The 24,805-nt window shown below is 48.1% G+C and overlaps 1 protein-coding gene and 2 long non-coding RNA genes across 3 annotated transcripts in view; 2 read left to right on the top strand and 1 right to left on the bottom strand.

Annotated features, from left to right (window-relative positions):
• Positions 1–23,979, top strand: part of LOC141088329 (uncharacterized) — a 37,384-nt gene extending 13,405 nt beyond the window's left edge. Inside the window, exon 2 of the long non-coding RNA XR_012231902.1 lies at positions 23,917–23,979. This is a non-coding gene — a long non-coding RNA (uncharacterized lncRNA). The remainder of the gene's footprint in view (positions 1–23,916) is intronic.
• Positions 1–24,805, bottom strand: part of LOC141088328 (man(5)GlcNAc(2)-PP-dolichol translocation protein RFT1-like) — a 382,865-nt gene that overhangs the window by 258,282 nt on the left and 99,778 nt on the right. The gene's annotated exons all lie outside the window — the stretch shown is intronic.
• The window catches only part of LOC141088330 (uncharacterized), a 250,127-nt gene that overhangs the window by 211,620 nt on the left and 13,702 nt on the right, over positions 1–24,805 (top strand). The gene's annotated exons all lie outside the window — the stretch shown is intronic.

Consider the following 24,805-nt stretch of genomic DNA (forward strand, 5'->3'; position numbering starts at 1 on the left):
AAGGAAACTGTGACCCTGCAACCTGAGGAAGACTCTAACCCACAAGTGAGTGAAGTGCATTGCACGCAACAGACTGGACATTGGGTTAATGTTGCAGAGAACCACCCCAGAAATGTCGCTTTAGATGTGTCAATTCTGGCACTTTGTTCCTTTAGAGAAAAGGATATACGTGTATATACGTGTACACTCACAGAAATCATAATATAAAGAACATTATTTTATTTGGAAGTGCATTGAGCAGCAGGGTGGTTTGCTGGTGAAGGGAAAAAAAATCTCTTTAATCTTCTGCTTCAGCGAGTGTGAGCGAGCTGAGTGTGACAGGAGCATTAGTGCGAACGGTGGTAAATGTGTGACTTGTGATTTAGTGGCTTTGGATTCAGGGAGATTCCAAGGGCGGTATTACTGAATTACTGTTATATTTTATTAATACTTTTTATTTATTTTTACTTATCTTTTCTGTCTGGTGCAATCCCCATTAGGAATGTGCTCCACTATTGCCAATGCCATCCATCCAGTGTACATCTTGCCACATGTATGCAATCCTTGAACAGCCGGTCGAGGGTGCATACTGCTGTGTGAGATGTGAGCACGTTGTGCATTTGGAATCCCAGATACTGAATCTAAATGTGCAGCTGTAAACACTGAGATCCATAGACAATATGGAAAGGAGTCTCCTGCTCACTGAGCAGACGCTCAATGGTATAGATATGGGGGGATGCTAGGTTGGAGCTGCAGGACAGTGAAGCAGCAAGCTGGGTGACAGTTAGAAGGCAGGGTAGAGGGAAGAGCGCCAGGGAGGCTAGTCCTGATCTGGCACACCCCAATACGTTTGCTAAGTTGGCAGATTAGGGGAGTGTCAGTACAAACCCCCCAACTGCTACACTCAGAAACCCCTCTAATCTTATTAATATTCCCTGCATGCTATCTGTCTCTCTTAATTGTGCACTTTGGAATTCTCGCTCAGTGTGTAACAAACTCTCCTTCATTCATGACTTTTTCCTTTCTAATTCTCTTAACCTCCTGGCTCTTACTGAAACCTGGATCCAGCAGTCTGACACTACCGCTGCTGCTGCTCTTACATATGGGGGACTACACTTCTCTCATACCCCAAGATCAGACAATAGAGCAGGTGGAAGCGTTGGTCTGCTCCTATCACCAAAATGTACCTTTCAGGTTATCCCTCAACTACCCTCACTAGTCATCCCTTCTTTTGAGGTCCATGCCGTCAGACTCTACACCCCCTTCTCCATGTGAGTGGCGGTGGTGTGTCGTCCTCCCAGCCCCTCCCATCAGTTCCTGGATCATTTTGCCACTTGGCTTCCACATTTTCTCTCCTGTGACATCCCTACCCTCATCATGGGAGATTTCAACATCCCCATTGCTCTTCCCCTCTCCCCATCTGCTACTCACCTTTTATCTCTAACCTCCTCGTTTGGCCTTTCGCTGCTTACTAATTCTCCAACGCATGAAGATGGAAACTCCCTCGACTGGGTCTTCTCTCAGCTTTGTGCAGGGGATGATTTTGTAAACTCCCCTCTCCCGCTCTCTGACCACAATCTTCTTTCATTCTCTATCAAGAACTGCCAGGCTGCTCAGGTCACCCCACTGTCCATACTTATAGAAACATACAGGCCATTAACACCCAGAAACTTATGATGAACTTGCAGTCTTCATTGGCCCCTATCTCCTCCCTCTCCTGTCCTGATTCTGCATTGAAGCATTACAATGAAACACTTCAAAGTGCCCTGGATGAATTTGCACCCCCTATAAATAGAACACCACAACACAGACGGCGACAACCCTGGCACACCCTGCAAACATGTTTCCTGCAGCAGTGCTCCAGGTGCGCTGAACGTCTGTGGAGAAAATCCAATCTACACGAAGATTTCATCCATTATAAGTTTATGCTTAGAACATACAACACTGCCCTTCACCTCTCCAAACAAACCTATTTCAACCTATTTCAACACCCTCATCACCTCACTATCCAATAACCCTAAACGTCTCTTTGACACTTTTCATTCTCTACTCAACCCAAGAGTACATGCCCCAACCACGGAGCTCCGAGCTGACGATCTGGCCAATTACTTCAAAGAAAAAATTGACCAGATCCAACAGGAAATTATCTCCCAATCACCTCATACCATGCACTGTCCTCCCTCCCCCATTGCATCTAGCTCACGCTCTGATTTTGAACCAGTCACAGAAGAAGTAGTAAGCAGGCTCCTTGCATCTTCTCGCCCAACCACTTGCACCAGTGACCCATTTCCGTCACATCTCCTCCAGTCCCTTTCCCCTGCCGTCACCCCTCACCTAACTAAAATATTTAACCTCTCTCTCTCTTCTGGTATCTTTCCCTCCTCATTTAAGCATGCCATCATACATCCACTACTTAAAAAACATCTCTCGACCAAAACTGTGCCGCTAACTTTAGACCTGTCTCTAATCTTCCCTTCATCTCTAAACTCCTGGAACGCCTGGTCCACTCCCGTCTTATCCGGTTTCCGCTCTTTACACTCTACTGAAACTGCCCTCACTAAAGTCTGTAATGATCTACTAACAACTAAATCAAATGGTCATTACTCCATGGTAATTCTCTTGGATCTCTCTGCAGCATTCGACACTGTGGATCATCAGCTCCTCCTCACTATGCTCCGTTCCATTGGCCTCAAGGATACCGTTCTCTCCTGGTTCTCCTCCCATCTCTCTGACTGCTCCTTTACTGTATCTTTTGCCGGTTCCTCCTCCTCTCACCTTCCCCTTACTGTTGGGGTTCCTCAAGGATCAGTCCTAGGCCCCCTCCTCTTCTCTTTGTACACTGCCCCTATTGGTCAAACAATCAGTAGATTTGGTTTCCAGTACCATCTTTATGCTGACGGCACCCAATTATACGCTTCTTCTCCTGACATCACGCCAGCCTTTCTAGAAATCGCTGGCGATTGTCTAAATGCTGTGTCTAACATCATATCCTCACTATATCTGAAACTGAACCTGTCAAAGACTGAACTCCTTGTGTTTCCTCCCGCTACTAATGTACCTATACCCGACATTGCCATTTCCGTGTGTGGTTCCACTATTACTCCCCAGCAACATGTCCACTGTCTTGGGGTCATACTTGACTCCGAGCTTTCCTTTGCCCCCTACATTCGATCACTGGCTCGCTCTTGTCATTTGCACCTCAAAAACATTTCTAGAATTCGACCTTTTTCTTATTTTTGACTCCACAAAAACTCTTACTGTTTCACTTATTCATTGTCGTCTCGACTATTGTAACTCTCTTCTAATTGGTCTCCCTCTTACCAAACTCTCCCCTCTCCAATCTGTCTTGAATGCTGCAGCCAGGATCATATTCCTCACCAATTGTTACACCGATGCCTCTACCTTGTGCCAGTCATTACACTGGCTACCCATCCACTCCAGAATTCAGTATAAACTTATTACCCTCACTCACAAAGCCCTCCATGACTCAGCACCACCCTATATCTCCTCCCTTGTTTCAGTATACCACCCTACCAGCGCCCTCCATTCTGCTGATGACCTGAGGTTAGCATCCTCAATAATCAGAACCTCCCACTCCCGTCTCCAAGACTTTACACGTGCTGCGCCAATTCTTTGGAATGCACTTCCCAGGTCAATAGGATTAGTCCCCAATCCCCACAATTTTAAGCGTGCCCTGAAAACGCATTTATTCAGACTGGCCTACCGCCTCAACACATTAACCTAATCTATCCCTGGGTGGCACAGTCAAAAGTTTTACCATAACCAGGTTCCCCGCATCATGTTCCCACATGCTTTATGCATCCATTTGCCCTCTGTGTCTGTACTGTTACACACTTAACATTGTGGCTGGTCCAAACAATCAGGGCAATTGTTACCACCCACCTTTCGTGTCTACCTCTTTCCTCATAGACTGTAAGTTTGCGAGCAGGGCCCTCATTCCTCTTGGTATTTGTTATAATCTATGTGATTATTGTTATGCTGTAATGTCTATTGTCTGTACAAATCCCCTCCGAAATGTAAAGTGCTGCGGAATATGTCAGCGCTATAGAAATAAAATTTATTATTATTATTACAAGGGTAGCACTGCTGCAGCAAGGCATGTCCTCTGAACGCCGGAGGAGGGTCTGCTCCAGTAAGGGGGGGAAACAGGAGACCAGGGCAGGCCAGACAGGTGCTGGTAGTGGGGGACTCAATTATTTTGGAAACAGGGCAATCTGTCACAAAGATAGGGATCATCGAACGGTGTGCTGCCTACCTGGTGCTCGAGTCCGACACATCGCTGATCGGGTTCACAGATTACTGGGAGGAGCTGGTGAGAACCCAGCGGTCATGGTGCACAGTGGCACAAATTACAAAGTTAGCGGTAGATTGAAGGTCCTTATCCCCTTTCTGACATCAGACGTAATATACCGTCCATGGGACCCGGGCCCCTATGCCCATGGACGGGATAGTACGTCTAGCGCGATCAGCGGCGCCCACGTGGTGAGCGCCGCTGATCGCGGCCGAGTGTCAGCTGATTATCACAGCTGACACCCAACACAATGTGTTAGGGGTAGTGTTGAGTGATACCACCCGATACTGAAAAATATCGTATCGGAATGGATCGGCCGATCTATAAAAAAGTATCGGGTATCGCCGATTCCGATCCCGGAAGTCCCATTCAAGTCAATGGAACAGAAATATCGGAATTAAAAAAAACCCTTTCTTTCCCTGTTGGTTAATTCTACATGGAGAAAAACAACTAATAATAATGTAGAATGTATTGTGGGAGGTGTAGGAGACATTAAAGCCATAGAGGTTTAGCCCAATGAAATGGAATAGCAGGAATTTTTTTTTTTAAAGACGTTCGTAGTTACAAAGATATTGACTATGTTAAAGTCTTTAATTTTTTGTCAGATTCTTCTTCTCCTTCTTCTCCTTCTTTTCCTTCTCCTTCTTCTCCTTCTTCTCCTTCTCCTTCTTCTCCTTCTTCTCCTTCTCCTTCTTCTCCTTCTTCTCCTTCTCCTTCTTCTCCTTCTTCTTCTCCTTCTTCTCCTTCTTCTCCTTCTCCTTCTTCTTCTCCTTCTTCTTCTCCTTCTCCTTCTTCTTCTCCTTCTTCTTCTCCTTCTTCTTCTCCTTCTTCTTCTCCTTCTTCTTCTCCTCCTTCTCCTTCTCCTTCTCCTTCTTCTCCTCCTCTAAAAGTTTGAAGATTACACCTTCCGTTCAGCCTGTCACAAAAGATTTACAACAGGATTTGTCCGCGTTCAGTTTGGCCTGCAGCAGCAGGCCTTTTCCAGGGGCACCACGAGGAGGAACGAACTCACCTCCATACACTGCTTAGTCTTCTTCTGCTTATAAATTTGATAATCTCATTTGCTCAGATTTTTAGTCTTATGCTTAATGTTCTTCTGCTTTTGGTTTTTATGCTTCTTGGTCTTCTGTCTCTCTTGTTGTTCTGCATCTTGGTGGTTGTCTTCCTGTTCTTTGTCCTCTTGGTCATCTTCTTCAGGGTCATCTTTTAGGTATTCTTCTGTGTGGTCTTCAGGGTCGTCGTCTTCAGGGTCATTGTCAGGGAGATCCAGAGTGAGAATCAAAAACCATTTCCACAAGCTTGAACTTTGAAAAGTAGCAGAAGTTACAAGAAGGTTGAGGAACTGGCGAGAACCAGCTGATGGTACTGGAACCCGGAGTGGCAGCAGAATGAACAAGAGCCAATGGCACAACCGTGGACCAGCTGACGGTGCTGAAACACGGTTACTAAGCAGGAGGTACCTGTGCTCCAAAGCACTACCAAGGACCAGCAGACGTTGGTGGAACTCGGATACCAACAAGGAGGCACCTAGGCCAAAGGCACTGCCGAGAACCAGCTGACGGTGCAGGAACCCGGATGGGCAGCAGAAACTGCAAGAGCAAATGACACTAGCGAGGACCAGCTGACGGTGCTGGAACCCAGAGGGGCAGCAGAAGGAACAAGAGCCAATGGGACAACCGTGGAACAGCTGACGGTGCTGGAACACGGTTACTAAGCAGGAGGTACCTGTGCTCCAAAGCACTACCAAGGACCAGCAGACGTTGCTGGAACTCGGATACCGACAAGGAGGCACCTAGGCCAAAGGCTGTGCCGGGAACCAGCTGACGTTGCTGGAACCCGGATGGGTAGCAGAAGGTACCCATGATTAACAAAGTGTCGCGTCAGGTGAGCAGGCCGCAGTTACCGAAACCCACAGTCCTACAGGGGGTGCTTTTCCTATTGGCACTATGGAACCAGCCTTTGTTACCAGAACCCGCAGTCCACATAGGAAGCACTGAAACTGCAGGCACCATAGACTCGGCTAACCCGACCGCAACACGACAGGACAACGTATCAGTGGCAAAGTGACGTTGACACTACCCGGAAACAGCAGGCGTGCTGTAACCAGGCTGGGCAGGAGGGAGTGCCTGTGCCAAAGACACTTCCGAGAACCAGCTGACGGTGCTGGAACCCGGAGGGGTAGCATTAGCTACAAGAGTCAATGGAACTACCAAGAACCAGCTGATGGTGCTGGAACCCAGAGTGGCAGCAGAAGGAACAACAGCCAATGGCACAACCGTGGACCAGCTGATGGTGCTGGAACACGGTTACTAAGCAGGAGGTACCTGTGCTAAAAAGCACTACCAAGGACCAGCAGACGTTGCTGGAACTCGGATACCAAGAAGGAGGCACCTAGGCCAAAGGCTCTGCTGAGAGCCAGCTGACGGTGCTGGAACCTGGATGGGTAGCAGAAGCTGCAAGAGCAAATTACACTAGCGAGGACCAGCTGACGGTGCTGGAACCAGAAGGGGCAGCAGAAGGAACAAGAGCCAATGGGACAACTGTGGAACAGCTGACGGTGCTAGAACACGGTTTCTAAGCAGGAGGTACCTATGCTAAAAAGCACTACCAAGGACCAGCAGACGTTGCTGGAACTCAGATACCAAGAAGGAGGCACCTAGGCCAAAGGCACTGCCGAGAGCCAGCTGACGGTGCTGGAACCCAGATGGGTAGCAGAAGGTACCCAGGAAAAAGCAAAGTTGCAAGGCCGTGAGCCGGCCGCAGTTACCGAAACCCACAGTCCTACAGGGAGTGCTTGTCCTATTGGCACTATGGAACCAGCCTTTGTTACCAGAACCCACAGCCCACATAGGAAGCACTGAAACTGCAGGCACCATAGACTCGGCTAACCCAACCGCAACACGACAGGACAACGTATCAGTGGCAAAGTGACGTTGACACTACCCGGAAACAGCAGACGTGCTGGAACCAGGCTGGGCAGGAGGGAGTGCCTGTGCCAAAGACACTGCCGAGAACCAGCTGACGGTTGAGCCAATGGCATAACCGTGGACCAGCTGACGTTGCTGGAACACAGTTACTAAGCAGGAGGTACCTGTGCTAAAAAGCACTACCAAGGACCAGCAGACATTGCTGGAACTCTGATACCATGAAGGAGGCACCTAGGCCAAAGACTCTGCCGAGAAACAGCTGACGGTGCTGGAACCCGGCTGGGCAGGAGGGAGTACCCGTGGCAAACACACTTCTGAGCAGCAACATGCGATGTTGAAGCCCAGGGGTCAATCAGGCAGCAGGCTGTGGCCAACTTGGAGCGAGTTTTATATTGGTTGTACACAACTACTGATTGTAACCGTGATCCACTTTGGCCTCTGGCTCTACTGTCTCTAGTATTTCCCCTGGCCTCCAACCACGGCAGTTGTTGCTCTGCAGAGTTGTCTGCAAAATCCACACTTGTTCCTGAGTTACTGGGGCTCAGTCACGTCAGTTGATCCCCTGATGTGTGTCCGGCAAGGTGTCCTGCTCTGTCCACATTCCATCAACTATTAATGGGAATGGGGACAGAGCAGGAGACATTGCCGGACACACCACAGGGGATCAACTGACGTGACTGAGCCCCAGTAACACAGGAACAAGTGTGGATTGTGCAGACGGCACATCAGAGCAGCGACTGGCGGGGTTGGAGGCCAGGGGAAATACTAGAGACAGTACAGCCAGAGGCCTAAGTGGACCACGGTTAAAAGTCAGTAGTAGTGTGATGTTGGAGGCAGCAGGAGACTTTGCCATCTGCTCAGCAGGGGAACAGCTGGCATTACTGAACCCCACAGACACAGGAGCGAGTGTTTCTATCTGTGCGGACGGCACTTCCAAGCTACAACTGGCTGTGTTGAAGCCCAGGATCAATGCTCCGAGCAGGCTGAGGCCTACTTGGAGCAAGTGGAAAATAACATGTAGTGTGATGTTGGAGGCAGCAGGAGACTTTGTCATCCGCACAGCAGGGGAACAACTGGCATTACTGAACCCCACTAACACAGGAGCTAGTGTGTGTTTCTCTGTTAAGACGGCACTTCTGAACACCAACTGGCATTGTTGGAGCCCAGGATGAGGCATGGAGTTGGCTGAGGCCAACTTCCAGCACGTTTTATAGAGGTTGTAGACTACTACTGATTGTAACCGTGCTCCACTTAGGCCTCTGGCTCCACTGTCTCTAGTATTTCCCCTGGCCTCCAACCCCGCGAGTGACAGCTCAGAAGTGGCGTCAGCACGATCCACACTTGTTCCTGTGTTACTTGGCCTCAGTCCCGTCAGTTGATCCCCCGATGTGTGTCCGGCAAGGTCTCCTGCTCTGTCCTCATTCACACTACTAGTAATGGGAATGTGGACAGAGCAGGAGACCTTTACGGACACACATCAGGGGATCAACTGACGTGACTGAGGCCAAGTAACACAGGAACAAGTGTGGATTGTGCTGACGCCACTTCTGAGCTGTCACTCGCGGGGTTGGAGGCCAGGGGAAATACTAGAGACAGTGGAGCCAGAGGCCTAAGTGGAGCATGGTTAAAAATCAGTGGTAGTTTGAATGTGGATGGAGCAGGAGACTTTACCGTCCACACAGCAGGGGAGCAGCTGGCATTACTGAACCCCACTAATACAGGAGCGAGTGTTTCTATCTGTGCGGACGGCACTTCCAGGCTACAACTGGCTGTGTTGTAGCCCAGGATCAATGCTCTGAGCAGGCTGAGGCCTTCTTGGAGCGAGGAGAAAAAGCGTTGTAGTGTGAGTTTGGAGGCAGCAGGAGACTTTGCCATCTGCACAGCAGGGGAACAGCTGGCGTTACTGAACCCCACAGACACAGGAGCGAGTGTTTCTATCTGTGCGGACGGCACTTCCAAGCTACAACTGGCTGTGTTGAAGCCCAGGATCAATGCTCCGAGCAGGCTGAGGCCTACTTGGAGCAAGTGGAAAATAACATGTAGTGTGATGTTGGAGGCAGCAGGAGACTTTGCCATCTGCACAGCAGGGGAACAGCTGGCGTTACTGAACCCCACAGACACCGGAGCGAGTGTTTTTATCTGTGCGGATGGCACTTCCAGGCTACAACTGGCTGTGTTGTAGCCCAGGATGAAGCATGCAGCAGGCGGAGGACAACTTGCAGCTGGTTTTATAGAGGTTGTAGACTACTACTGATTGTCGCCGTGCTCCACTATGGCCTCCGGCTCCACTGTCTCTAGTATTTCCCCAGGCCAACAACCCCGCCAGTTACAGCTGTGAAGTGGCGTCTGCACAATCCACACTTGTTCCTGTGTAACTGTGGCTCAGTCCCATCTGTTGATCCCCTGATGTGTGTCTGGCAAGCTCTCCTGCTCAGTCCTCATTCACACTACTAGTAATGTGAATGTGGACAGAGCAGGAGACCTTGCCGGACACACTTCAGGGGATCAACTGACGGGACTGAGCCACAGTAACTCAGAAACAAGTGTGGATTGTGCAGACCCCACTTCACAGCTGTAACTGGGGTGGTTGTTGGCCAGGGGAAATACTAGAGACAGTGGAGCCAGAGGCCTAAGTTGACCAAAGTTACAAATCTGTAGTAGTTTGCATGTGGAGGCAGCAGGAGACTTTGCCGTCCACACAGCAGGGGAACAGCTGACGTTACTGAACCCCACTAACACAGGAGCTAGTGTGTTTTTCTCTGCGGAGACGGCACTTCTGTACACCAACTGGCGTTGTTGGAGCCCAGGATGAGGCATGGAGCAGGCTGAGGCCTGATGGTGTTGGCATGTGGAGGCAGCAGGAGACTTTGCCGTCTTCACAGCAGGGGAACAGCAGGCATTACTGAACCCCACTGACACTGGAGCTAGAGTGTTTTTCTCTGCGGAGACGGCACTTCTGAACACCAACTGGCGTTGTTGGAGCCCAGGATGAGGCATGGAGCAGGCTGAGGCCTGCTGTTTTTTGGCATGTGGAGACAGCAAGAGACCTTGCCGTCTACACAGCAGGGGAACAGCAGGCATTACTGAACCCCACTGACACTGGAGCTAGTGTGTTTTTCTCTGTGAAGACGGCACTTCTGAACACCAACTGACGTTGTTGGAGCCCAGGATGAGGCATGGAGCTGGCTGAGGACAACTTGCAGCTGGTTTTATAGAGGTTGTAGACTACGACTGATTGTCACCGTGCTCCACTATGGCCTCCGGCTCCACTGTCTCTAGTATTTCCCCAGGCCAACAACCCCGCCAGTTACAGCTGTGAAGTGGCGTCTGCACAATCCACACTTGTTCCTGTGTAACTGTGGCTCAGTCCCGTCTGTTGATCCCCTGATGTGTGTCTGGCAAGCTCTCCTGCTCAGTCCTCATTCACACTACTAGTAATGTGAATGTGGACAGAGCAAGAGACCTTGCCGGACACACATCAGGGGATCAACTGACGTGACTGAGGCCAAGTAACACAGGAACAAGTGTGGATTATGCAGACGCCACTTAAGAGCTGTCACTGGCGGGGTTGGAGGCCAGGGGAAATACTAGAGACGGTGGAGCCAGAGGCCTAAGTGGAGCAGGGTTAAAAATCAGTAGTAGTTTGAATGTGGATGGAGCAGGAGACTTTGCAGTCCACACAGCAGGGGAGCAGCTGGCGTTACTGAACCCCACTAACACAGGAGCTAGTGTTTTTCTCTGTGCAGACGACACATCTGAGCAACAACTGGCTGTGTTGAAGCCCAGGGATTATAGTTCAGGTGGTAGAAACATGAACACAACAGGAGACCCGGATACAGTTGTCAACCAATTATTTAGTCTGGAAGAGGACTGGCAAATTCTGGGGAGATCCAGGCCTTGTTCATTTTCAGAAAAGTAAGCCGGTCGACGTTATCCCCTGCTTGAGGCGTGATCTCTGCCTGCTCTGCATCACCCCACCCTCGCTGTACATACTGACTAGAGCTTTGTGTACCTCCCTCCTGTGGAGAGATGTCTTCCTCCTCCATTTACTCCTCCTCATCCTCCTCACAAAGTGTCCCCTGCCTAGGCCTTTGTGAGGAAGCATGTAGCGCAGACTGTCCAGAAGCAGAAGGCATTTGGGACTCCTCATCCTCCACCTCTTCCAAAACCTCATCCCTTAGTGCTTGCAGTGTTTTTTGAAGCATGCAGATAAGGGGGACAGTCATGCTGACTAGTGCATCATCTGCACTCGCCATCCGCGTGGAATCATCGAAGGCACGCAAAACGAGGCAGATGTCCTTCATAGAGGCCCACTCAGTGGTGCTGAAGTGTGACCGGCGCACATTGCGACTTGTTTGCGCCTGATGCAGCTGGTACTCCATGACTGCTGCCTGCTGCTCACACAACTGCTCCAACATATGTAACGTTGAATTCCACCTGGTGGGTAGGTCACATATGATGCGATGTTCCGGAAGGCGTAATCGGCGCTGCAGAGCAGCAAGGCGCGATCTTGCCGTGCTGGAACACCGCAAGTGAGCGCACTCTATGCGAACCTTGTGCAGCAGTGCATCAAGATCTGGATAGTCCCTCAGAAAGCTCTGCACGACCAAGTTGAGCACATGTGCCAGACATGGGATGTGAGTGAGGTTGCCAAGGCCAAGAGCTGCCACCAGATTTCAGTCATTGTCACACACTACCAAGCCCGGCTGGAGATTCGCTGGCAGAAACCACACGTCGCTCTCCTGCTTGATGGCATTATAGAGCTCCTGCGCTGTGTGGCTTCGATTCCCCAATGAAATTAATTTCAGTACGGCCTGTTGACGTTTGGCCACGGCTGTGCTCATATCGGTCGTAACAGGCTCCTGCTGCGCTGTTTCAGAGAAACTGGAGTAGGAGGAGGAGTCAATGTGTACAGACTGGATTCCTGCAATCCGTGGAGTTGGCAGAACACGTAGAGCGCCACTCTCCAGATCTGTACCCGGCTCCACAACATTGACCCAATGGGCAGTGAGGGAAAGGTATCGCCCCTGTCCATGGTTACTGGTCCACGCATCGGTGGTCAGGTGGACCTTGCTACTAACGGCGTTTAGTAGCGCATGTTTTATGTTTGCCTCCACATGTTTCTGCAGGGCAGGGACAGCTCGCCTGCTGAAATAAAAGCGGCTGGGCACAGTGTATTGTGGGACTGCCAATGCCATTAAGTCCCGGAAGGTGTCAGTCTCCACCAGCCTGAATGCCAGCATTCAGAGCCTGTGCTCAGGGATGGTTTGCCGAGTATGGCCGCCTTTTCTCCCATGCCTGTGCTACCGATGGCTGGCGAGTGGCCTGGGAGTGTGAGGATGACTGGGAACGTGGTGCTGTGGGTGTAATGTCACAGGGTCTCCGGACAACAATGCCAGAGGTTCTACCTTGGCAATCCTGTGAGGAAGCCGAACCAGCTGTGTGTGAGCTGGAGGAAGAGGCCCCAACACGAGCTGAAGAGGTGGTAGGTGGTGCTGTACGTTGGCCTACGTCGTCAGTGTGTCTGTGTAACTCCAGCTCGTGCTTGGTCCGCACATGTTTCCACATATTAGTGGTATTGAGGTTGCTCACATTTTTCCCTCTTTTGACTCTCTGATGACATAGCTTGCATTTGACAAAGCAAATGTCATCTGCAACTGTGTCAAAAAAGGACCACGCACTGCAAGTCTTGGGAGCGCCCTTTTTGCCTTTTGAAAGTGGAATGCTCCTAACGGGTGCCGAAGTGGAGGCTACAGGCAACCAAGTCTGCCCCCTCCCTCTCCCTCCGGTTTTGGCCGTTCGGGAAATCTCTTTCTCAGAGCTGCTCCCACCACCTTCCTGTTCCTCATGCCATGATGGGTCAAGGACCTCATCATCTACACTCCCCTCTTCAAACACCTGCTTCTCCTGGGTTGACTTGCCAACACCGTACGCACCAGAAAGTGGTAACTGAGTCTCGTCATCATCTGATGCGTACTGAGGTGCGCTGACCATAGGCACTGGCCCACCCGCCTCTTCAGATTCAGAGGGACAAAGAAGTTGCGCATCACTGCATACTCCCTCTTCTTCACATTCTGGAATGCTGCTTGGCTGGCCCCCTCTTTCCAAACCAACAGATTCCGAGAACAGAAGTAGAGACTGTGATGGCTCCTGTCCATGGGTCTCTGACTGCCTGGGCACTTTGGCAGGTGGTGAAGAGACAGATGGTTGCTCTTCGGTGCTCTGGCCCTGAGAGGATGTGGAAGTAATTGAAGTCGATGCGTTAGCTGCCATCCATCCGACAACGGCTTCAATTTGTTCCTCCCGCAGCAGTGGGGTACGGTGAGGTCCTACAAAGCTGCGCATAAAGGACTGTTGCCTGCTAAATCTGGGGGATGCTGACTCACTGGTGCCAACAGCAGGCACAGAATCCCCACGTCCTCTCCCTGCAGAATCCCCACGTCCTCTCCCTGCAGAATCCCCACGTCCTCTCCCTGCTGAAACTCCACGCCCACGGCCACGTGTCTTAAGCCCCTGTTACACACTGCGATATCACTAGCAATATCGCTGTAAAGTCACCGATTTTGTGACGTTACAGCGATATTGCTAGCGATATCGCTGCATGTGATACTTACCTCCGACCGGCTCCCCCGCTGGTTATCGCTGATCGCGCAAGAAGCTCCTGGATCATTCCTCGTCGGCCACTTCCTGCGGTGCTTCTTGCTGTGATGACGAGCGACGCGTGGACGCGGGCGGGAGGACGTCAGGATCGCCGCGTCTGACAGGTAAGTAGCGATCCCAGTCCCCAGCGATGTCGCTGATGAGATTTGCCTGTGTGGCAGCTCACTAGCGACCACCTAGCGATACACCAGCGATCCTGACCGCGTCATATCGCTGGTCGGGATCGCTGGTATATCGCTAGGTGTAACGGTACCCTTACTCCCTGCCTTCTTCATCTTGCTAGACTGAGAAAGATAGGCAGAAAAGTACAAAGGGGGGCCTTAGTGTGCTTATTCCTGAACAGCTGGTTACAGGTATAAGAAACACTAATTTTATGAAGTGTGTGTGTGTCGACTACACTTTAATGGGAGATAATGTGGCCTACACAACTTTCAAATGTAGTGTTTGGTGAACTTTGTTGTTTTTTTGGGGGGGAAAAAAAACTAAAAGGATGTGACCAAAGATTTGAAAGTGAGAGTATCACCAACTTTCTGGAGCTATTACAATGCAGGCAGGTAACCTACAATGCAAAAGATGAGGCTCCAAAAAAATTGGGTAATACTAATCTGGCTGCAGCTGAAGGGCACAAGCCAGAAAAAAGGCTCCTCTATCTACTCCTATATAGTGTTTGCAACCAGCCAATGTAGATGGATAGGGATGGATGCACACTAATAGGAGAAGAAAAAATGAGCTGCAATTAAAGAAAAATGTGTGAGGCAGTGACACGCTGAGCGGCCTACAACCAGATGTAGCTGCAGGACACACTACTCAGCGTGAGCTGCACTCACACACAGTCGGAGACCTCTCAGACAGCCGTGAACAGTGCAGCTAAGTGGGCACTAGCACTGACAGGCTGCAGAAAGGCTCCGCTGTCTTCTACTAGTGTTTGCAACCAATGTATATGGATACGGATGGAAGCACACTAGATAGAATTTTTTTTAAATAATCAGCTCAAAAAGAAAAATATGTATGAGGCAGCAGTGAGGCACGCTGGGCGGCCTACAACCAGACGTGGCTGCAGGACCCACTCCACAGCGTGAGCTGCACTCACACAGCCCTTGCAGACAGCTGTGAACACTGCTGCTAGGGAAAAGCAAGCTACAGTGGTGGTTTATGTAGCCTGGGTAAAGCACAATATTGTTCTGAGAATCGCTATTTCTAACTGTCCCTCACAGTCTTCAACAGCAGCCTGTCCCTAACAGAATTCACAGCAGAGTGACCAGAAATGGCGGCGGCAGTGGCTTTTATAGTGCATCATGACATCATTTCAGCAGCCAATCACAGCTATGCCAATAGTTAACATGCCTAACAGGATGTGCCCACACTTCTGAGGAATCCCATTGGCTGAATCAAAGCGAGCGGGCTGATAGCATTATGGGAACTTCCGATTCCGGTATCCGATATGAAAAAAGTATCGGAAGTCAGTATCGGAATTCCGATACAGCAAATATCGGCCGATACCCGATACTTGCGGTATCGGAAAGCTCAACACTAGTCAGGGGCGGTCACAGACCACCCCGACACGTTAACCTGTTGCACACCGCGATCAAACATGATCGCGGTGTACCGGGGGTTAAAGGGAAGCATCGGCAGGGAGGGGGCTCCCTCCGTGCTTCCCTGAGCCCCCCAAAGCAGCGAAATGTGCAGCGCTGCTGCGGGGCGCTCTTTCCCTGCAGGCCCCCGAATCCAAGATGGCGACGGGGGCCTTCAGGGAGCTGGCTTCCTCAGTGCCTGCAAAGCGCAGGCATGAGGAAGTCTGCAGTAGTGCCTGTGACAGATCGCTGATCTGTCACAGTGATCTGTGAAGTGACAGATCAGCGATCTGTCACAGGACAGTGATTTCCCACCTGGGACTATGTAATAAAGTAAAAAAAAAAAAAAAAAAAAAAAAAAAGTGTTAAAATAATTTTTAAAAAAATCGCCAAATAAATTAGAAAAAAAAAAATTCCCCCAATAAATCCATTTTTTGGAAATAAAAAAAAAAAATAAAAGTACACTTATTAGGTATCACACCGCCCTATAAAACTGTCCCATTAGTTATCCCCTTTAGCGAACCCCTTAAAAAATAAAAATAAAAAACGAAGCAAAAAATAATGATTTATTATCATACTGCCAAACAAAAAGTGCAATAACGCGCGATCAAAAAGACGCATATATGGTACCGCTGAAAACGTCATCTTGTCCCGCAAAAAACGAGCTGCCATACAGCATTATCAGCAAAAAAATAAAAAAGTTATAGCTCGCAGAATAAAGTGATGCAAAAATAATTATTTTTTATATAAAATAGTTTTCATTGCATAAAACCACCAAAACATAAAAAAATGACCTAAATGAGGTATCGCTGTAACCGTACTGACCCGAAGAATAAAACCACTTTATCAATTTTACCGCACGCAGAACGGTGTAAACGCACCCCCCAAAAGAAATTCATGAAACGTTGGTTTTTGTTCATTCTGTGTCCCAAAAATTGGAATAAAAAGCGATCAAAAAATGTCACGTGCCCGAAAATGGTACCAATAAAAACGTCAACTCGTCCCGCAAAAAATAAGACCTCACATGACTCGGTGGGTCAAAATATGGAAAAATTATAGCTCTCAATATGTGGTGATGCAAAAACTATTTTTACAATAAAAAGCGTCTTTTAGCGTGCGACAGCTGCCAAAAATAAAAACCGCCATAAATAGTAAATCAAACCCTCCGTTATCACCCCGTTAGTTAGGGAAAAGAAAATGTATTTATTTCCATTTTCCCATTAGGGTTAGGGCTAGGGTTAGGGCCAGGGTTAGGTCTAGGGTTAGGTCTAGGGTTAGGGTTAGGGCTAGGGTTAGGGCTGAGATTAGGGTTAGGGGTGTGTTGGGGTTCGGGTTGGAGTTAGAATTGGGGGTTTCCACTGTTTGGGCACATCAGGGGCTCTCCAAATGCAACATGGCGCCTGATCTCAATTCCATCCAATTCTGAGTTGAAAAAGTCAAATGGTGCTCCTTCCCTTCCAAGCTCTGCCATGCGTCCAAACAGTGTTTTACCCCCACATGTAGGGTATCAGCCTACTCAGGACAAATTGCAAAACAACTTTTGGGGTCCAATTTCTCCTGTTACCCTTAGGAAAATAAAAAATTGGGGGCAAAAATATCATTTTTGTGGAAAAAAATGATTTTTTTTATTTTCACGTCCGAGCGTTATAAACTTCTGTGAAGCACTTGGGGGTTCAAAGTGCTCACCACACATCTAGATAAGTTCCGTGGGGGGTCTAGTCTCCAAAATGGGGTCACTTGTGGGGAGTTTCAATAGTTTAGGTACATCAGGGGCTCTCCAAACGCACATGACACCTGCAGACCATTCCATCAAAGTCTGCATTCCAAAACGTCACTGCTTCCCTTCCGATCCCCGACGTGTGTCCATACAGTAGTTTTCTCCCACATATGGGGTGTCAGCGTACTCAGGACAAATTGGACAACAACTTTTGGGGTTCAATTTCTCCTGTTACCCTTGGGAAAATAAAAAAAATTGGGGACCATTTGATCATGTTTGTGGAAAAAATACAATTTTTTTATTTTCATGCCCGGGCATTATAAACTTCTGTGAAGCCCTTGGGGGTTCAAAGTGCTCACCACACATCTAGATAAGTTCCGTGGGGGGTCTAGTGTCCAAAATTGGGTCATTTGTGGGGAGTTTCAATAGTTTAGGTACATCAGAGGCTCTCCAAACGCACATGACACCCGCAGACCCGCGTCAAATGGCGCTGCTTCCCTTCCGAGCTCTGCCATGCTCCCAAATAGTGGTTTACTCCCACATGTGGGGTATCAGCGTACTCAGGACAAACTTCTGTGAAGCCCTTGTGGGTTCAAAGTTCTCACCACATATCTAGATAAGTTCCTTGGGGGGTCTAGTTTCCAAAGTGGGGTCACTTGTGTGGGGTTTCCACTATTTAGGTACATCAGGGGCTCTCCAAATGTGACATGGCGTCCGATCTGAATTCCAGCCAATTTTGCATTGAAAAAGTCAAACGGCGCTCCTTCCATTCTGAGCTCTGCCATGCGCCGAAACAGTCGTTCCCCCCCACAAATCAGGTATCAGTGTACTCAGGATTAATTGCACAATAACTTTTGCAGTCCAATTTCTCCTGTTACCCTTGGTGAAATAAAAAAAATTGAACCTGAAGTATTTTTTTTTGTGAAAAAAAGTTAGATGTTCATTTTTTTAAATATTCAAAAAAATTCCTGTGACGCACCTAAAGGGTTAATAAACTTCTTGAATGTGGTTTTGAGCACCTTAAGGGGTGCAGTTTTTAGAATGGTGTCACTTTTGGGTATTTTCTATCATACAGACCCCTCAAAGTGGCTTCAAATGTGATGTGGTCCGTAAAAATAAAATGGTGTTGCAAAAATGAGAAATCGCTGGTCAATTTTTAACCCTTATAACTTCCTAACAAAAAAAATATTGGTTCCAAAATTGTGCTGATGTAAAGTAAACATGTGGGAAATGTTAGTTATCAAGTTTTTTGTGTGCTGTATCTCTGTAATTTAAGGGCATAAAAATTCAAAGTTGGAAAATTGCAAAATTTTCAAAATTTTCGCCAAATTTCCATTTTCTTCACAAATAAATGCAAGTTATTTGAATTAAATTTTACCACTATCATGAAGTACAATATGTCACGAGAAAACAATGTCAGAATCACCAGGATCCATGTAAGCATTCCAGAGTTATGACCTCATAAAGGGACAGTGGTCAGAATTGTAAAAATTGGCCTGGTCATGAACGTGAAAACCACCCTTGGGGGTGAAGGGGTTAAAGATGATTTCAGGGAATTAGGCTGCAAGCTTAAAGCAAGGACCTCCAAGGTGGTATTTTCTGAAATACTGCCTGTACCACGTGCCACGCCAGACAGGCAGCGGGAGATTAAGGAGGTTAATAAGTGGCTCAAGAATTGGTGTAAGAAGGAGGGGTTTGGGTTCCTAGAGAACTGGGCCGACTTCTCAGTTGGCTACAGGTTCTATGCTAGGGACAGGCTGCACCTCAATGAGGAGGGTGCAGCTGTGATGGAGGAGAAAATGGCTAGAAGGTTGGAGGAGTGTTTCAACTAGGGACTTGGGGGGGAGGGTATTCATTTTATAGGAGGGGAAGACAGTGCAGATAGAGACCTGGGCACAAATAATGAAATTGGGGGTGGGGTGACATGAGGGGTGGGGTTAGAATAGTTAATAATTTAAGAAAGAATAGAGGTACAAAGAGATACATAAAGGGCATGTATACTTGTTAGGCATCGGATTTCTGCGTTTATTCTGCAGGGATCCAGACCCTCACATTCTGCAGTCTCCTGCTGTTTATCTACTGCAGAGGAGATTGCCTTGCAGCAAATCTCTCCTGAGGCTAAAGCCCCCGTTACACACTGCGATATCGCTAGCTATATCGCTGTAAAGTCACCGATTTTGTGACGTAGCAGCGATATTGCTAGCGATATTGCTGCATGTGATACTTACCTCCGACCGGCTCCCCCGCTGATTATCATTGGTCGCGCGAGAACATCCTGGATCATTTCTCGTCGGCCACTTCCTGCTGGGCTTCCTGTGGCGCCGATGAGCAATGCGTGGACGCGGGCGGGAGGACATCAGGATCACCGCATCTGACAGGTAAGTAGCGACCTCCGACCCCCGCTATGTCGCTGGTGAGATCTGCCTGTGTGGCAGCTCACTAGCGACCACTTAGCGATGTACCAGCGATCCTGACCACGTCATATCACTGGTCGGGATCGCTGGTGCATCGCTAAGTGTAACGGTACCCTTAGTCCTTCTGCCCTTCTACTGAGCATGCTCATCGGACGATCTCCCATTGGAGATCGGGAGTTATGTGCTCAGGTCTTGCTCCAGATCTCATTGGTCCATCTCAGAGATCTGGAGGCTTGCAGAAGGTCCCGGCTGCTATAAAAGGCGCGCATGGCTGTTCCACCATGCGCTAGTATAGACTTACTTGCTGCTGTGTGTATGAGGACGGATGTATGATTCTGGTGAATGACTCATTATAAAACCCCTTCCCTCTGATATTACGCATGTGGTTAGGGACTGAGTTAGAATCAGCACCAGCGCTCCGCTGCTGCAACATCCACAGCTGCTAGCGCCCAACATTGCGCTTGCATCATAGCTTTGTCGTTTGACGGCAGTGTCCACGCCGCGCTGCAGTAGCAGCCATCCTTAGCGTCCGCAGCGGCAATGCCGCACACACGGTAGGTCTAGATGGACGTAGTGCCGCCGTCTTGGGCTACTCCTGTGACCTGATACCGTGTATGTATTTATACTGAGTACTGTGACCTCAACAGGCTCAGTCTTTGTATTTGTGTTTATTTGGCATCTCTGTGACTTAACAGAGATTGCTCTGCGCACCTGGGTGACGTTTAACCCTGTGCGCATTACTACCATATTGCTCCTGCAACCACTTAGCAGCGGTTATATCACCTACTGCACGGTGGACCCCGAGCGGCGAACGCACTTTATTGTTATGTTTATTTAGTGCGTTCCGCCGTTCCTAACAATACTAATGCCAGAAGCCTCACCAACAAAATGCAGGAATTAGAATTAACTTTGGTGGAACATAATTATGGCATAGTGAGGATATCTGAGACATGGCTGGATGTGAGCCATGACTGGGCTGTTAATTTACAGGGCTATAGTCTGTTCAGAAATGACCATACAAAAAAGCGAGGGGGGGGTGTGTTTATATGTAAAATCATCCTTAAAACCCATCCTGCCATATGACGTACTATCCCATCCATGTGACCTGGGACTTAATTCCCGTGAACGCAGTGGCATAACTACAAAGTTATGGGTCCCGGTACGAACTTTCAAATGGGGCCCTCCCCACCCCGGGCTTCCACTAGGAATTTCGGGGCCCCATACTGGCAAAATATTGGGGGCCCCCTTGAGACCAGCCCAGGCTCCATCCCTCGAACTGTCCACAGCCCCACCGCTCCCATAACTCCACCCCCATATAGAGAATGAAAGGAGCGGAGGGCAGGTGTCTGACTTGCTACACGATAGAATATAATGCCGCCCCCATATTATATAACACAGCCTCCCACATAGAATATAAAGTACCCCCCATGGTATATAGCACAGCCGCATAGTATATAGCACAGCACCACATGGTATACAGCACAGCACTGCATGGTATAGAGCACAGCCCCGCATAGTATACAGCCCCCCATGGTATACAGCATCACATGGTATACAGCACAGCCCTGCATGGTATACAGCCCCCCATGGTATGCAGCACAGCACCCCCCAAGGTATACAGCACCGCATGGTATACAGTCCCCCATGGTATACAGCCCCCCCATAAAATAGAGCACAGCATCCCCCCATGGTATATAGCCCCCATGGTATACAACACAGTACCCCCCATGGTATACAGCACAGAACCCCCCCATTGTTATACAGCCCCCCATGTTATACAGTACAGCACCCCCCATGGTATACAGCACATCACCCCCCCATTAATGCCCTGACTGGGGGCCCGGGCCCCTAATCGCTCAGGGGCCTGGTTGCAGGGGTCACACTACTGGATTTTCGCGATCGCCAATCACATCGATCGTGCCAATCGCAGGGCACAGAAGCGGTTACCTCAGTATTGCAGGAGATGATTGGCGCGATCGATGTCATCGTCAATCACGCCAATCACAGGGCACAGCTGCGGTCACGCTGACCGCTCTGTGACCTGCTGGTGACCTGGCAGTGACCTGCCTAGAAATCAGGGCTGTGAGCTCCGATCCTAGGCAGTTGCCATGGTCACCAGGCAGAGCAGTGATTGGTGGGATCGATGTGATCATTTGATCCCACCAATGACAGGTTACAGCAGCGGTGTGACCGCTCTGTGACCTGTCTGTCACCTGCCAGTGACCTGTCTGACTGCTCTGTAGGGGTCTTCACTCTAAAATGCACTATAGGAAACAGAGAAGCGCAATAGGGTCTTATCTGATGACAATGTTATAAAGATATATAAAATCCACTCACCTACTTAAGGAGAAATCAGGCATATAGAGATCGTCAGCTGCTGCACATCCAAATGGTCAGACAAGTGACCGCCAGTATAAGGCTGTGTGCACACGCTGCGGATTCCGCTGCGTTTCCGCAGCGGTTTTGGCCGCTACGGACACGCAGCAGTTTTAGCTGCGGTGTACAGTACCATTCATTTGAATGGGAAAAAAAAAACGCTGTGCCGACGCTGCGGAAAAAAACACGCGGATTTGCTGCGGTTTTGAATCCGCAGAAAGAATTGCATGTCAATTCTTTCTGCGGAAACCGCTGCGGGTTCCTATCTCCACCATTGTGGAGATAGTGAATCCGCAGGACCAAACCGCAGGCAAAACCGCAGATAATCCGCAGGTCTTTGGACCTGCGGATTATCTGCGGTTTTTGCAAAATCCGTGCGGATTAATCCGCAGCGGATTCCGCAGCGTGTGCACGTACCCTAATACTTCTAATGGAACTTAGTTTTTTGGACTTTCATGCGCTGCTTGACATAATAGACAATCCAGTTATATTGAAAGATCAATCTTTTATTCCCATTTAATCCCAACGCGTTTCGAAGTGAAAAACACTTCTTCTTCAGGGGAAGACAAATATTAACAAGATGCTGTTATCCAGAGAATAAATACATACCGCCTTTGAAAATTGCGGTATTTGCATAAATGTCAAAGTTCATACTGTGACGAATTGGTTTAAGCATGTAGGATTATACACTCACTGGCCACTTTATTAGGTACACCATGCTAGTAAGGGGTTGGACCCCCTTTTGCCTTCAGAACTGCCTCAATTCTTCGTGGCAGAGATTCAACAAGGTGCTGGAAGCATTCCTCAGAGATTTTGGACCATATTGACATGATGGCATCACACAGTTGGCGCAGATTTGTCGGCTGCACATCCCTGATGCGAATCTCCCGTTCCACCACATCCCAAAGATGCTCTATTGGATTGAGATCTGGTGACTGAGGAGGCCATTTGAGTACAGTGAACTCATTGTCATGTTCAAGAAACCAATCTGAGATGATTCGAGCTTTATGACATGGCGCATTATCCTGCTGAAAGTAGCCATCAGATGTTGGGTACATTGTGGTCATAAAGGGATGGACATGGTCAGCAACAATACTCAGGTAGGCTGTGGCGTTGCAACGATGCTCAATTGGTACCAAGGGGCCCAAAGAGTGCCAAGAAAAAATTCCCCACACCATGACACCACCACCACCAGCCTGAACCGTTGATACAAGGCAGGATGGATCCATGCTTTCATGTTGTTTACGCCAAATTCTGATCCTACCATCCGAATGTCGCAGCAGAAATCGAGACTCATCAGACCAGGCAACGTTTTTCCAATCTTCTACTGTCCAATTTCGATGAGCTTGTGCAAATTGTAGCCTCAGTTTCCTGTTCTTAGCTGAGAGGAGTGGTACCCAGTGTGGTCTTCTGCTGCTGTAGCCCATCTGCCTCAAAGTTCGACGCACTGTGCGTTCAGAGATGCTCTTCTGCCTACCTTGGTTGTAACGGGTGGCAATTTGAGTCACTGTTGCCTTTCTATCAGCTCGAACCAGTCTGCCCATTCTCCTCTGACCTCTGGCATCAACAAGGCATTTCCGGCCACAGAACTGCCGCTCACTGGATTTTTTTTCTTTTTCGGACCATTCTCTGTAAACCCTAGAGATGGTTGTGCGTGAAAATCCCAGTAGATCAGCAGTTTCTGAAATACTCAGACCAGCCCTTCTGGCACCAACAATCATGCCACGTTCAAAGGCACTCAAATCACCTTTCTTCCCCATACTGATGCTCGGTTTGAACTGCAGGAGATTGTCTTGACCATGTCTACATGCCTAAATGCACTGAGTTGCCGCCATGTGATTGGCTGATTAGAAATTAAGTCTTAACACACAGTTGGACAGGTGTACCTAATAAAGTGGCCAGTGAGTGTATATTTATATATTTAAAATCATTAAAATGACATCACTTTATTATATTTTAGGTGAAAATGAAAGAAAAAAAAGAAAAGAAGAATAAATAAAATTAGCAAAGAAGGGAATATAAATCTGTCTATAATTAAATCCAGCTGAACCCTTCATCCACCGGATCAAGAAAAAGACTCATCCTATACACAGACAAGAAATCACTAATATCAAAAGCAATTGTATATATACATGCATATAAAAACAATATGATAATATATATATAAAAATTCAATGAAATCTGTGTGTGTCAAATTATTCTTGGTTTGTAAAAGAAGTGATCAAATGAAAATATATTCTTGGCTTATAAAGGGAGGGATCAAATAAAAATGTATATTAATTATCAGCAATACACTTTGGTCAAATTATCAAAATGGAAATATATATTAGGACTCAATACTAAGCATTGGTCAAATTGTCAGCACTCACTGTGGTGTCAAACATAAGGATCCAACTAGAAAGCAGATCAACGCTGCAGAAGAGGAAGCGGGTCGCTGCAAAAAAGGAAACCAGGATCGCTCCCCATACTATCCTCTCGACACTTTCCAAATAAACTCAAACGCTATTAAATATCATCTACAATTTTTCATCATTAAGGATAAAATGCAATCATTTGCAAGAGCCAATTCATCAGAAAAAAAAACGGCATTTTTCCTCTAAAAAAATATTTCTTTCATTTCATCTACAAAAACTGTTCTATAATGTTACAGATCTGAACGGAGCCTATATATATTTCTGATAACACCACACGAGAAAGTACAAAACAGAATTGCATACATTTGTATAGGATAATTAAAAAATCAGAACGCAACAGACTGCATATATTAGAAGTAGAAAGTCGCATATAAGAATTTAAGACTAAGATATGAGGAATGCAAAAATAATTATGACCAGTATAAAAGCAAGTTA

This window comes from Dendrobates tinctorius, unplaced genomic scaffold (genome assembly GCF_039654945.1).
Source record: "Dendrobates tinctorius isolate UK_male_01 unplaced genomic scaffold, ASM3965494v1 ptg000038l, whole genome shotgun sequence".
Taxonomy (NCBI): domain Eukaryota; kingdom Metazoa; phylum Chordata; class Amphibia; order Anura; family Dendrobatidae; genus Dendrobates; species Dendrobates tinctorius.